Source organism: Kogia breviceps, chromosome 12 (genome assembly GCF_026419965.1).
Source record: "Kogia breviceps isolate mKogBre1 chromosome 12, mKogBre1 haplotype 1, whole genome shotgun sequence".
Lineage (NCBI taxonomy): Eukaryota > Metazoa > Chordata > Mammalia > Artiodactyla > Physeteridae > Kogia > Kogia breviceps.
In genome coordinates this window covers 95,962,270-95,977,772 of record NC_081321.1, presented here as the reverse complement: position 1 = coordinate 95,977,772, position 15,503 = coordinate 95,962,270, and the positions used below count along the sequence as shown (strand labels likewise).

The 15,503-nt window shown below is 43.5% G+C and overlaps 1 protein-coding gene and 1 pseudogene across 1 annotated transcript in view; both read right to left on the bottom strand.

The window, feature by feature from the left end:
* Positions 1-15,503, bottom strand: part of ACO2 (aconitase 2) — a 56,283-nt gene that overhangs the window by 39,482 nt on the left and 1,298 nt on the right. The window lies entirely within an intron of this gene.
* On the bottom strand, positions 13,438-14,413 carry LOC131766599 (ribosome production factor 2 homolog pseudogene; annotated as a pseudogene).

Sequence of the window (15,503 nt, the reverse complement as noted above, 5' to 3'; positions counted from 1 at the left end):
TGGAGTTGCTATAAACTGAAATGGGGAAGGCAATAGGAAGAGCAGGCTTGGGGGTGAGATCGGGAGTTTTTCTGTCTGACACCCAAGTGGAGATGTCAAGTAGGCAGTAGGAGTCTCATCCTAAGTCCCATCCTTCTAGAACTTGGCTAATTAAATGGTTCATCTAGAATCATAGATTATCAAAACCCAAAGTGACCCCAGATCACCAGATATCTTTTCTTCACATGACAGATGAACAGTGCCCCAGGTCACATACCTAGTTAACAGCAGTTTGGAGCAGAACTCAAGTCACTTAATTCTCAAGTCAACACTTTTTCTACCACACTACTACCCTAATTAAAACTGAAGCAGGGACTTCCCTGGTGGTGCAGTGGATAAAACCTCACGCTCCCAATGTAAGCAGCCCGCGTTCGATCCCTGGTCAAGGAAGTAGATCCCACATGCATGCTGCAGCTAAGAGTTCACATGCCACAACTAAGGAGCCTGTGTGGCACAACTAAGGAGCTGGTGAGCCGCAACTAGGGAGCCCTGGAGCCACAACTAAGGAGCCCACCTGCTGCAACTAAGACCCCATGCAACCAAATAAATAAATATTAAAAATAAATAAAGTTACTCTCTTTAAAAAAAAAACTGAAGTAGGGGCTTCCCTGGTGGCGCAGTGGTTAAGAATCCGCCTGACAATGCAGGGGACATGGGCTCGAGCCCTGGTCCAGGAAGATCCCACATGCCATGGAGCAACTGAGCCCATGCAAAGCAACTACTGAGCCTGCGCGCTAGAGCCTGCGAGCCACAGCTACTGAGCCTGCGTGCCTAGAGCCCGTGCTCTGCAACGAGAAGCCACCACCATGAGAAGCCCGCGCACCACAACGAAGAGTAGACCCCGCTCACCGCAACTAGAGAAAGCCCGCGTGCAGCAATGAAGACCCACTACAGCCAAAAATAAATAAACAATAAATAAATAAATTTATTTTTTTAAAAAAAACTGAAGTAGTACTGATTCATTAAACAAATATTTATCCAGCCCCAGACTTTGTGCTGTGGTGCCTGAATTAGTGAGATAAGCAAGACGGACACAGTCCCTCCCACTGCTGAATTTACAATCTGGTGAAGAAACAGATATCAAGTAATCACTAAAGAGACTATGGAAGCAACGATATGAGAAGTGCTATGAAAGAAAGGTTAAGCAGCTATAACAGTATAAAGCTGGAGAACCTAATCTAGACTACGGGAAGGGCTTTTCCAAGAAAGTGATATTTAATCTGAGAACTGAAACCTGACTAGGAGTTAGCCAGGCAAAGAAAGTGCAGTTTAGGAAAAGGAATCCAGGGAACCTGGCAGGTGGCGAGAACAGCATGTGCAAAGGCCCTGTGGCAGGGAAGCACCTGTAGTTGAAAGAAGAAAGAGAAAGCCAGCTTGGCTAGAGCAAAGTGAGCAAAGGGCAGTGGAAACGGCAGAAAATAAGGCTAAGAGGTAAAATGGAGCCAGGTATCATGACAGACCTTGCAGGTGTATGAGAAAAGCACCGTAGCAACCTTGAACTATAGTTTATCTGAGTCTTGGCAGAATACCTCGGAACACCAGACGGTAGAAGGCCTCTAAAGGAGTAGTGAGGCCATCTCCCACTTGCTCCTTATCTTCCTGGGAGGCAGTCATGAGACAGTTTCTCCTCGCCTCCCAGGATCTGATGAGGTGTGGAGCTTTCTGCCCTGGACTCTTCAGACTAGAGCTGCAGGATATAAACCCGCTTAGTGGCATCAGGGCTGCCACAACTTTCAGTGCAGTCATCAGCTCCCTTTGTTTTGGTGCCGCCCTTTTCGGTGTATGCAACTAGGACCCAAGGAGCTGGCAACTTCGGCTTACTCTTCTCAGTCTGTATATAAGTAATGAACCGTCAGAATATGAAAGTGGTTCACTGTACCTTTACCAATCAATTGGTCAGGCTTTGACTTTTTCATATAAGTATGAGCTTTATTTACAGTAGGACATGTTAAATGTTTAATTTGATTCTAAAAGCAATGGGAAGGACTTCCCTGGTGGCACAGTGGTTAAGAATCCGCCTGACAGTGCAAGCAAGGGACATGGGTTCAATCCCTGGTCCGGGATGATCCACATGCCACGGAACAACTAAGCCTGTGTGCCACAACTACTAAAGCCTGCGCTCTAGAGCCCACGAGCCACAACTACTGAAGCCCGCGCGCCTAGAGTGCATGCTCCGCAACAAGAGAAGCCACCACAATGAGAAGCCTGCGCACCGCAATGAAGAGTAGCCCCCGCTCACCGCAACTAGAGAAAGCCCGCGTGCAGCAATGAAGACCCAATGCAGCCAAAAATAAATAAACAAATAAAATTTTTAAAAATAAAAGCAATGGGAAGCCACTGAAGCAGGATTATATCTGCATTAAAATAAAAAGTCACTGTGGCTGCCATGTAGTAATGCATTCAAGAGGGGTAAAAGTATTCAATGGAATAAGCTGATGGTGGCTTATCATGTAACCTATTTCCTATAAGCACATTTGTATTTTAACACTTGAACACCTATTCTGTGCCAAGCAATAGGACACAGATAACAAGAAGAATAAGACAGTCCCTACATTTATATATCTTAGTCTGGCCACAATCAGCAGTAAATGTAACCCACTGTGACCTGCTTCAGGAAGGAAACACACACAAGGAGCAGGAGTACAGGAGAGGGAACAATTAGCTCTGCTTGGGATGCCCAGGCAAGACTTCACTGTCCAGGGCTGTGGAGGATAAATAAGGGTTTGCAAGGCACTCAGAGGACAGATAGTACATAAAAAGATACAGAATCATCAAGTGAAGTGTGCAGGAGTTACAAGTCACTCAAAATGGTGCGAGGTAAAAGACAAAGCAGGAAATGGTGGAAGGTCAGGTTAGAAACCCAGCAGGTTTGATTCAGGAGGCTGAATTATGACCTGTGGTTTACTTACACAGTGAAAAGAACTTAGGTATAGCTCAAAGGCCCAGCTCTACCATTTATTAGTTGTGTGGTGTCAAGCAGGTTTCATCTTTTTGTTTGTTTGTTTTTTTGGCGGTACGCAGGCCTCTCCCGTTGCGGAGCACAGGCTCCGGACGCGCAGGCTCAGCGGCCACGGCTCACGGGCCCAGCCACTCCGCGGCATGTGGGATCTTCCCGGACCGGGGCACGAACCTGCGTCCCCTGCATCGGCAGGCGGACTCCCAACCACTGCGCCACCAGGGAAGCCCCAGGTTTCATCTTTGAACCCAGTTTCTTTCTCTCTCCTTTTTTTAAAAATTTTTATTGGAGTCCAGTTGATTTACAATGTTGTGTTAGTTTTCAGGTGTACAGCAAAGTGACTCAGTTATACATATACATACCTCCAACTCTTTTAGATTCTTTTCCCATATAGGCCATCAGAGAGTATTGAGTGGATAGACTTCCCTGTGCTATACAGTAGGTCCTTATTAGTTATCTATTTTATATATGAACCCAGTTTCTTCACTTGGAAAAAGGGAATAAATACCCACAGTATTATGTGAGGTCTGAAATTATGTGAATGAGCTCCCAAATAATAGCAATTATTATGTAAAATGCTACAAAGCAGGTTGTTTTTTGTTTTTTAAACAGCCTTTACTAGGGTTTTTCCTCCCATTTAAAAAAGTAAGGACAGATTTCATGGAGAAAATTTAGACAACACATAAAACAACACAATTTTACAACTCCCCAGAGCCCATCCAGGAGTACTTACTCCAAGACCCCTCCACCAGACGCCCTGGCCTGATGTCAGGTACCCTGTGGTATTTAACAGTGACTCCAAGAGAGGCACTAAACACCAGTCTGTGCTGAATCTACACCTCCCCACAGTCCCTGGCACCAGGATACCTACTGAGCCCAAACTGAACAGGTGGTAGGGCTGAGGTTTCTAAGCAAAGACAATGATGATAATAATAATTACTAGTAGTAGTAGTAATAGTGATACTTAATACTTTCTATTGAGTGCCAAGTTATAAGCACTTTACATGGATGAACAGCCCTACTGTATATGACCTCCAGTTAACAGATGAGGAAATTGAGGGCAGGAGAAGCATAGAAACTCACCCAAGGTCTCACAGATACACCAGCATTCAAAGACAGCCTGGCTCTAAGCCAAAACACTGAGCCTTCCAAGCGCCCAGTGAACCCTGGCAATTCTAAGTACTGATTTGGATACAAATGAATTAAAGAAATCAGATAAAATCAAAATGGAATAGATGCCAAACTGTTAACAGGAGCTATCCCTGGAGGGTGAAATTATGGACAATTTTTTATTTTTTATATGTATTTAATTTGAACTTTTACAATCAGAAAAAAATTTAAAGAAATATAAATTATAAATACATGTACTATTAAATATATTTTTAATTTGGATTATAACATTTAAAAAATACTAGATGGAAATATACTACAATGTTAATGGTAGTTATCTCTGGGTGGGGGTGGGTTATCTCTGGGTATTACGAATAATTATAGGTAATTTTTATGGTATTCTTTATACTTCTGTATTTTCCAAGTTTCCTACAAGGGGTACCTTTACAAATATGAAAAAAAGTAAGAAATTAATTTTACCTTAAAAATAGATATTACTGAGTCTTATAATATCTGACTACTGTGGCTGGCGTATGAGTAGTCCACATCAGTATTATTTAAAGAAGGATGATGACTTGGGCGTATTTTTTAAAAAATAACTTACTGGGGTTTTGTTTTTATTTCCTAAGTCCAAAAGTAAAACACACTCAACGTTTGGTTCAACCTGGCCCCAGGGCCCAGAGACATTCCAGAGATCATCCATAGGCCATCCACACAGATGTCACAACAACTAGGAAATGGGTAAATTTTCCCCCATGCTTGGAGCCCAAGTCTCGGGGCTTGTGAAATTCTCATGAGTAAATACCAGGCCTTTATCTAGAACAGATACTTCCACTAAACCCTCAGCCTCCATTTTCTCAGGAACTAGGGTGCCAAAGGGAAGCCTCAAGGCAGAAAACCTCTCTTCAGCAACTTCTACAAGCCCCTGATTCAACATGATTAATCCAGGAAGCTAATTTTCTTCCAGAAAGTCTGTTCCACTACTAGACAATTCTAATACTTTACAACAACAAATGCTTCTGTTCAGAAACACACCTCCATTAAATCAGGCACAGATTCTAGCAATGGAAACGTGGGCTCAAATCCCATACCCACAACAAGCTGTGTAAACTTGTGTGTTTTTATTCAAGCCCTCTAAACACAGCCTTTTTCATCTGTGAGTGGGAATAACACCTTCACAGGCTGTAGTGAGGATTAAAGGAGAGTACCTACGTGAAAGTACCCAGCACGCTTCCTAGCCCCGTCCTCTGGAACCAGATCAAATGAGCTTAATCACTCCTCCACACTTCAGCCCTTCAAATCACCGAAAACCATAATCGTGTCTTCTCCATTCTAAGCACTCCTACAGTACTTCCTCGCTACAAAACTCCCTCTCCTTGGGTGGGAGTCTCCCATCAGGGTGACCAGCAGCCAGGTGCCCTCAGATCTGTTTTGGAGTAAATTGCAGTAGTTAACACACTGCTCCATGCCAGCCACTCTTATAAACGTTGCTGGACAGAGCTCAGCCTCACTAACTGCCCTGAAGATGGAGAGGCTCAGGGACAGGAAGTGGCCTGCCCAAGGTCACACAGCTGGGAACCTGCTGAGCCCATGCCCTTCTCACTATGCTACAGACAGTGTCTCCCAACCTCCGCAGGCCCAGCAGCCAGGTGGGCTCAGTGCTCCATAGGGGCTCAGTCCCAACTGTTCAACGCCTCTGGTGGAATCTGGCTTCTCGGTTGGATAGTGCCCCCTCCCTTGCTGGGTGGGATACAAATCTCTAGGGCTCCCAAGGAGTAAGGGAGGCTCTCCTGATCCTGCATTTACTGACATAGAACAAACTCTGAAGGAAGGAATACAACCAAAGTGGACCCACCAGGGAGTCTGGTAAGAACTAAAATGAAAAGAAACAAAACTGTGCCAAGCAAGATCACAAAGGTTATCTTATGTCATCTTCCCAACAACTGTGCCAAGTGGGATTGTTATAGGTCATTCTGTCTTCTGTTTTAATGAGAAAATGGAGACTCAGACAGATAAGAAGGTAAATAATTGCACTAAAATGTAAGCTCTATGAAGGCAGAAAACTTGTCTAATCTGATCACCACTATATACTCAGAGCCTAGGACACTGAAGGAAGAACCATGATTTGAACACTAGTCTCTTCATCTTGCTTTCAAACTCAAGTTGTGAGTGCCTCTGGCAGAGGCTGTGCTGAGCCATTAGTGCCTGTTCACGGAACCATGAACAGTCCTTTTCAGAGGCTTGGAAAGGGGGCAGGGAGCCATGTCTCTCCAAGACACAGCCTCTAAATGGGCTCCAAGGCAGTAGGGGGTTCCTTTAAAAAATGAGTTGATAGATTCACTCATCTGCCTAATTCTCCTTTGCTGCTGTCTGGAGCAGAGACTCTAGACACACCAAACCCTGCTCTGGCCCCCTGGGGCAGCAGCCCTTTGAATACTTACAAAGGGCATCCTCTGTAAGCTCAATAGGCAGCCTGCGAGGCTGACCCACAGCTCTGGCCTCTCCCTCTCAAGCTCTGCTGTATTTGGGGCAGGAGGCAATCACGGCCTCAAATAGATCCATATGCAAACAGGGCACAGAGCCAACCGAACTGTGTCCCCTCTATCCAGCCTACTCTGCAGAGATCTAGTTTCTACTCTCTATGCCCAGGGGAGTTCTCTGGGGGAACAGCTTGAGTGGTAAAAAGCCTGAGTTCTGCAGTCAAACAAACCTGCATTCAAAATCTGGCTCTGCTGCATGCTGGTTGTGACCTCAGGCAAGCCGTTTAACCAATGGGGGTCTATTTCATCATGGTTAAAACAGGCTAATGACACCCACATCTTAGGGTTGCTGTGAAGGTCAAGTGAAGCAGTGTTTGTCCAAGACCTAGCTCAGTGACTGGCACAGCGGGTCTGACAGCTCATTATCAGTATCTCTAATACCAACGGTGCCGTGGGGCAGACTAAACATGCCACCAAACATGCAAGTTCCTGGATGGTCTGGCCTGAATTTAGCTCCACCCAGCACGCCCCCTCCCTTTCTTGCTTCAGCCCAGTGTATTATAGTTGCTAAGCCATGACTTCTTCCTCATCAGCACTGAAGCTCTTTCACAGGCCGGGCCCTTGTCTTAAATCAGCTCTGCAGCTCTCAGTGAGCAGCAACAACAAAACAGTAACAACACACACATCCAGCCGAAGGTGAAGGAGCCCAGCTACGCAGCACAGAAGTGTGGCAGTTACAGGAATCCCCAAGGCCTCTCTGCAGACCCCCACAACTGGCCGGCCACAGGATCGAAGCTCCCACCCGGAAACTGCCTCGCCCTCTGCAAGGTGAAGGCAGAAATCCTCCTAACTGGGCCTAAATTCCCCAAGGAGCTTCATATTTTAATGATGGTGATACTGCAAATGTAATTCTAGAGCGCATCTTCTCAATGCTGCCCTTCAACTTAGAGAATTAGAAAACAGGAAGCCAGTGGATTCATTTATGCCTCTTCCCCCAACTCTCTTAGGACAGTACCCAAGAGATTTTCCTGCACAACTACTACACACCTGATATCCATAGACAGCACGGAGGAGCAAGCAACTTCCCCAGAGCCAGTCTTTTTTATTTTTTATTTATTTTTATTTATTTATTTTTTGGCTGCACTTCACGGCCTGCGGGATCTTAGTTCCCCGACCAGGGATCGAACCTCGGCCCACAGCAGTGAAAGTGCCGAGTCTTAACCACTGGACTGCCAGAGAAATCCCAAGAACCACTCTTGAGGATAAATGCTGTGGCAAGGGAGGCTGCAGACCATCTCCAAGACTGAAGACACAGACTAACTTTCACCAAGTGCCCATACCCTGCACCAGATTTCCCCCAAGTACTTTATATACACAGTCCCATTTAATACTCAGAGGCAGAAGATACTGTGTCCATTTTACAGGTGAGGAAACTGAGGCTCTGGAACGTAACTATTTTGCCCAGGGCCACACAACAAAGGTGGTGCCCTTTCCTTTGGCCCAAGCTTTGCAGAATGAATCCAAGAAAATCATTCTCCATGCCTTTTAGGATCCCCTAAATATAGAAGGGCTTCTACAGGTTCATTCTGGAACAAACTAAGGAAGAAGTCTGCCCTTTGTCTCAGTATTAGAAAAGGGCTATTCCTAAAATAACATTAGAAACTATTCACAAATTTTTATAGTGTATTAGAGTTCAAAGAACTTTCCAGGGACTTCCCTGGTGGTCTAGTGGGTAAGACTCTGCACTCCCAATGCAGGGAGCCCGAGTTCCATCCCTGGTTGGGGAACTAGATCCCGGAACTAGATCCCGAATGCATGCGCAACTAAGAAGCCCGCATGCCGCAACTAAGAAGCCCACATGCCGCAACTAAAGATCTCACATGCCACAACTAAGACCCAGGGCAGCCAAAATTTTTAAAAAATAAAATAAATATTTAAAAAAAGAACTTTCCAATTATTACTAGGCCTTCAGGACCCTTCTTAATTGGAGGGTAGCTATGAATTGTCCCATTTTGCAGATGTGTAACCTGAGAGCCACAGAGGGTAGGGACCTTGCTCGAAGCCACATGGTAAGTATGTGGTAGAGGAAGTCTCCAAAGGTTCCTGATATTGTATGTGCTGCCTATTTTTTTTTGGTTTATTTTTATTAAAACTTTTTTTTCTTCTGGTTTTATTGAGATATAATTGACATAGCTGTATAAGTTTTAAAGTGTACAGCATAATGATTTCACTTACGTCATGAAATAATTACCACAATAAGTTTAGTGAACATCCATCATCTCATATAGATACAAAATCAAATAAATAGAAAAATATTTTTTCCTTGTGATGAGAACCCTTAGGATTTACTCTCTTAACAATTTTCATATATAACATACAGCAGTGTTCATTATATTTATCATGTTGTACATTCCATCCCTAGTACTTAATTATCTTACAACCAGAAGATTGTACCTTTCGACAAACTTCATCCAAGTCCTCCCCGCCCCACAAAGCAGCCTCGGTGCAGTCCCTCACCTCCTTTATGCCGAGAAGCCCAGAGCCTACCGCTGCCTCCCAAACCACCTGCTGGGAAAACAAGGTGGGTCAAAGAACACTGAGCCAATGAAGACAGACGGCTCAAGCCCCAATCCTCCTTCTAAATACTTTCCCAGATGACCCTCTTGGAGACACCAGGTAGCAGAATAATGCCCAAGATGAACAGGGCTCACTTCAGACAGAAGCTCATACTCAAGTGAGAGACCCTGCGGCAAGACACCTGACCCCATCCAGCTTCCTCACCTGTGAAATACAGATACTTGTTGAATTTATAAAGGAGCTTCGGCTCCTGACTAAGTTTTGCAAGTACTACGCAAACACATGACTACTGAATTCAAGTTCGCCCATCCTTCCGTTACTCAGGCCCCGAACCTAAAAGTCACCCTTAACTGTTCCCTGTCCCTCACACTCCACACCCAACCCACCTGCCTCCAAAATACCTTCACTACCAGAACCCCAGCCCCAGACACCTTCATCACCCCCTGGATAATCCCAACAGGCCCCACTGGTCTCCCTGCCTCCTCCTTCGTCCCTCTGTGGTCCATCATCCATGCAGCAGCCTGAATGATTCCTCTCAATCGTAAATCAGATCCTGTCATTCACAGTTTAAAACCTTCCAGTGGATTTTCATTACACTTGGAGTAAAACCCAATTTCCTTACCCGAGCTGACATGACCCTGGCTCCTACCTCTTGCTCAGACCTTCCTCTCATCGCCTCAGCCACGCTGGCCTTACTTCTTACCCTCAGACCTATCTCAGGTGCTTTGCACACACTGCTCCTTCTACTTCAAGTCTCCCCTCCCCAAATGCTGAAGGGCCGCCTTCTTATCACTTAATGTCACCTCTTCTGAGAGGCCTTCCCCAACCACTCGTTAAAGCCACATGCCACATCCTCACCCCTATTCTCTCTACCACACTATCTTGTTTCATCTTCCTTGTCCCACTTCACAGCTACAATTTTCTTGTCTAACTTTTTTATTTTGTCTCCCCAGAACTATAATACAAGCTCCACTACTCCTGTTCATTATTACACTCTCAGTGTGCAGAACAGTGCTAGGCACATAGCAAGCTTTCAATAAACATTTTAGGAACAGTTGGTTCAAAAGGCAATGGTGGGACTTCTCTGGTGGTGCAGTGGTTAAGAATCCATCTGCCAATGCAGAGACACGGGTTCGATCCCTGGTCCAGGAAGATCCCACATGCCGCAGAACAACTAAGCCCGTGCGCCACAACTACTGAGCCTGCGCTCTAGAACCCATGCGCCACAATTACTAACCCCACGTGCCGCAACTACTGAAGCCCGCGCACCTAGAGCCCGTGCTCCGCAACAAGAGAAGCCACCGCAATGAGAAGGCAGTGCACCACAACGAAGAGTAGCCCCCGCTCGCCGCAACTAGAGAAAGCCCGCGCGCAGCAACAAAGACCCAATGCAGCCAAAAATAAATAAATTAATTAATTTTTTTAAAAGGCAATGATGGGGGCTTCCCTGGTGGCGCAGTGGTTGAGAATCCGCCTGCCGATGCAGGAGACACGGGTTCGTGCCCTGGTCCGGGAAGATCCCACATGCCGCGGAGCAACTAAGCCCGTGAGCCATGGCCGCTGGGCCTGCGCGTCCGGAGCCTGTGCTCCGCAACGGGAGAGGCCACAACAGTGAGAGGCCCGCATACCGCAAAAAAAAAAAAAAAAAAAAAAAAAAAAAAAAAAAAAAAAAGGCAATGATGGGCTCCCCTCTTCCTCTGCCCAAATTTAAGATTGGAAGTTTGTTTACTCATCCATTCAATCATTTATTCATTCATTCACTTCAAATCAACAGCTGACTATAGGACACCAGAGAAGATACCACAGTGAATAGGGATGACCTGTTTCCCAATTCAAAGCAAGATTTTTTTTTAAAACATGGCACTTTATACAGGCACTTATAACTTCTGCAAACGTGTCAGACTTCTTTGTAGTTAACTGCTGTTTCAGATTTACATGCAGGAGGTTACGTGACTTCCCCAAGGTCACAGGATGAGAACTCAGCATCCCAGTACCTCAAGGCAAAACCAAAATCTAAAATGTATCTGGAAGTGCCCAACCACTTTTATTTACCATCCGTGGTCATTTACACAAAAGTTAATTTAAAAAACCAGAGAGTAAATGTGGCTTTTCAAAAATTTCACCTCCATTTTCTTCACTCTGTTTCTATCTTCCTACCTGATAGCACGTACTATCAAACAATAGAACACTTTAAAGAACACTGTTTTCTGGTTATGGACCATTAATGGTGCCCTGGTTTACAGGCTGAGTCTTGATGCCAAAGGGAAGCAGTACCATAGTGCAGGTGCTGGGACCTCAGCCTTGGGAGTCAGAAAAGAGCAGATTCAAATCACATCCTGTAACAACTAGTGATGCCCTAGACAAGTCTACTTTAATTTAATTAACAATTATATAGCACTTAATAGATGCCAGCAGGGTTCTAAATACTTTGCAACTATGATTATTAGGTAAGTCAGATATACTATTATCTGTATCTTACAGGTGAAGAAACAGGCATAGAGAGGTGAAGTAACTTGCCCAAAGTCACAGCAAGTGAGTATTAGAGTCAGCATTCAAATAAGATAGTGTGATGCCAGAATCCATGCTCTTAGCCATTACACTATTTTTCTGCTCTAATCCTGTTTCTTCACCTATAAGACAGGGCTAATAAATCTGCCATATCTCACAGGATCATGTGAGACTACCAGCACAGTAAGGTAAATGTTAGCTACTCTTAGTGGTAGTAGTAATTGCCATCATTCTATCATCTACCTTCACCTTTGGTCCAGCCAAGGTCCAACCAAGACCTTTGGCCTTCTGCCCAAAATACTTTAGCTGAGAAAGACCCCCAAGGTCCTCTGCAGTAGGATACATTAGAATATACTGAAGTTTCACGAGAACAAAAATTGTCTGCTTTTTTTGCTTCACTGTATCCAGAGGAAGCAGTGGGTACTCAGTAAATATGTGGTGAATAAGGTAGTAATAAATTGAATGCATAGACAGGGTTCTGTAGACACGACAACTAAAGTAGTACCATCACTTCTCAAATGTAGCTAAACACAAAAGAGGTAAATTTACAAGGTTTTCAGAGCATAGTGGTAGCTGGCTGTTACTTAAGACAGCCTGGCTATTAGGAGACAGTGTGGTATAATGCTGTTCATTCATTTTAGCTAAATGAACAAACAAAGAGACCCAGGTTCTCAAGGTGTTGGATTGTCTATCTATAAAAGAGGAAGTTGGACAACATGATGATCATAAACAAATATATTCTACTTTCTCATCACTTTATTCTATTTTTTTTTTTTACTTTACATAACACATCATGGTTTATATATGTTTGTACTTTTACAGCATAATTGGCGTGTGCTTGTATAAAGGAGCCTCTTTGTCAGGGACTCAGTCAAGGAAACTAAATTGTACATTTAGGGAAAACAAGTTTGCACTACTAGGAGTAGGAAGCAGAAAGCTTTCCCCCATTTTCCTAGGCATAGGGCCAGTTTTCAAGAAAATTTCAAAATAAGCTGTTTGGCTTTGGCTTACTCCTACTCTGTATGCAAACAACCAGGGCCTTCATGTGACCTTTAGCTACCTACGGCTACCCAGTACCCTAAAATGTCATGTGTCTTAACTTATCTAATCTCTCCTTTCTCACTTCAACCCTTATCAAAACTTCCTTTCTCCCAAAGAAGAGAAATAGGGCTCCATTTAGCAGCAGAATCTCTTAAAATAATCAATAGTAAGATAGTATGTCAATGATCAGGTAGTGGACATCTCAAAGATCTGTTTTAAGACACACAGCTTAAAATCTCAAAATTGATCTCTAACTGGTAGAATTTCAGGTAAAACAACAGGAAAGTAAAAAAATAAAAGTCAGGTTTTATGTATATGCTGGGAGATGGGGTCAACTTTCCAGGTAGCTCATACTGAGCATGTATATAGTTACTTTGGACCATTTCTACTTTCCATAACTTCCTCCCTTTATCTAAAGCTTAACCCAAAATTTTCTAAAATACCAACGACTGTTCTGGAGATCCCTCCTCACTCACCCACCCAATGAGATAGGAGACTTTGTAGGGGGTAGGCAGAGGGAAATGTCACATCACAGAGAGAAAATGGCATACCAGGGTGTAATGTCTCCAGTAAGAGCCTAACTTTCAACCTAATACTAGTGTTACTGTTCACAATGTATATAATATATAATTTAGGTAAATTATCAAGTTATAAAAATATACAATAAAACCTTACAAGAAACTCTGAAATAATTGATGCTTGATAATTCTAAGTAAAGACTACAATAAAAATGCAGTTATTGGCTATATTCCATCAATCCTTTTTAATTCTCTTTGATTTTTTTCTCCTGGTCTTCTGCTTTCCTTTCTGCAGGTCACTTCTTCAACCCCTTCATTTTCCTGGTTTGTAGTTTGCTTAGGTCTTGCTTCTGCATATGAATTCTTCCATAAGTTGTACCAAAAGTATCATGAGAGACATTTTTCTTCTTCTTTGGCTTGAGGGCTTTGGGCATTTTCATAGATAACTTATAAAGGTCATCTGATGCTAGGTGTGTCCTCCTCAGAACCAGATCCAATGAGCGTCCCATCTCTTCCAATTCAATCCGAGGTGTTCTGCAGCCAGATTTCTTCAACAGCAACTTATAGCTTCGAAAGTAAATCTTCCCATTCAGTGCAGTGAAGTGCAGAACATACTCTAAACCAGCCAGGCGGACATTTGATACTGTGGGGCCTCTGAAGAAATCAATAAGAAGGCTTTTTAGCCTTCTGTAGTCTTCTGTTACATCAAAATCATCACCTGTGAATATTAACATGGGTTTTGTTCCCCCCGGAAATTTACTATTCTTAATACCTTTAAGGGAGACAAACTTCTCAATACCTACTCCAATCATATCCAGCACGTGGTAGTCATACATACGACCTATTACTAGATTATTTGGCCGCTTCTTATTATGGAAGCCAAACATGAATAAAGAACAATCTGACTTCTTTGAAAAAAATCCCAATGATGTCTGATCCTCAAATGGTCTTGTAATATTTTTCTTTTTATACAGAACTCCATATGGTTTCTTCAGTGCATACACATCTCTAAGTACTTGTGTCACTGTTGAACTTGCATTGCCCCCTTTAATCAGCATAGCATTTTTAATATTTTCACTGAGTTTCGGTTCTCTTTTCTCAAGGCATCTCTTGGCTCTTTTTGTTTTGGGCTTTCCAACTCGATCCAAAGCGTCCATGCTACCGCAGTGCCCACCTGGCGCACGCACGTGTACCGCAGGGTTATAGGAGATCTCGCATCACTTTACAACAATCATCATAACAATATGAATAGAAGCCGACCACCAAAAACTCAATAAATGTTTGTCAATGAACATAATCCCCAACTGACAGATGAGGAAACTGGGATTCAGTTCTCAAGTTCAAGGTCATTTGCACTGGGTAGAATACAAACTATAGTCCAGACTTCCTACACAGGTCTAACACTCATGCATTCCAAGATCCTTTGTGATTATCAGTCCTCTCTTCCAAGCTCAATAAATCTGTAATAATTTACCTTATCAAATAATCTTGCCTAACTTCACTACATCATGGGTCAGGAGGATCAGAAAGAAACACTATTTCCACTTTGTTAACCCGAAGAATCAAAACATCTAAAGAGATAATTAGCAAATCCCTTTTTTTACCCAGAATTTAGAGATCATAAAATAAATGATGATTTCGCTTTAAACCATATGGCTTAAATTTAAGCAATGTGAGCTTCCCTGGTGGTGCAGTGGTTGAGAATCTGCCTGCTAATGCAGGGGACACGGGTTCGAGCCCTGGGCTGGGAGGATCCCACATGCCGCGAGGCCCGTGAGCCACAACTACTGAGCCTGAGCGTTTGGAGCCCGTGCTCTGCAACAAGAGAGGCCACAATAGTGAGTGGCCCCCGCTTGCCACAACTAGAGATAGCCCTTGAAACGAAGCCCAGAAACGAAGACCCAACACAGCAAAAATAAATAAATAAATTTAAGCAATGTGACTTAAAAAAAAAAAAAAAACAACTTCTGGTAACACAACACTTTTTGAGAATACAGTACAAAACTGCTTTTTCAATTCTGTAATCAGAGTTGTGCTGCTTGATCCAAAGTAGAACCACAAAGTTAAATGTAAAAGGTTGTCAGAGAATATCTATAAATGCTTGCTCACTTTATTTTTATTAATGGAATACATGCCTGACATTGAATCTGAGTATAACACCTTCCTAGGATTGTCAAGTTAGGAGTGAAAAAACATCTGGCAGTCACAGTCAATTTTCTAGATGGTTCATAACAGGACAGTCAAGGTCAAATTGTTGAGTCACTTTTACCCTCC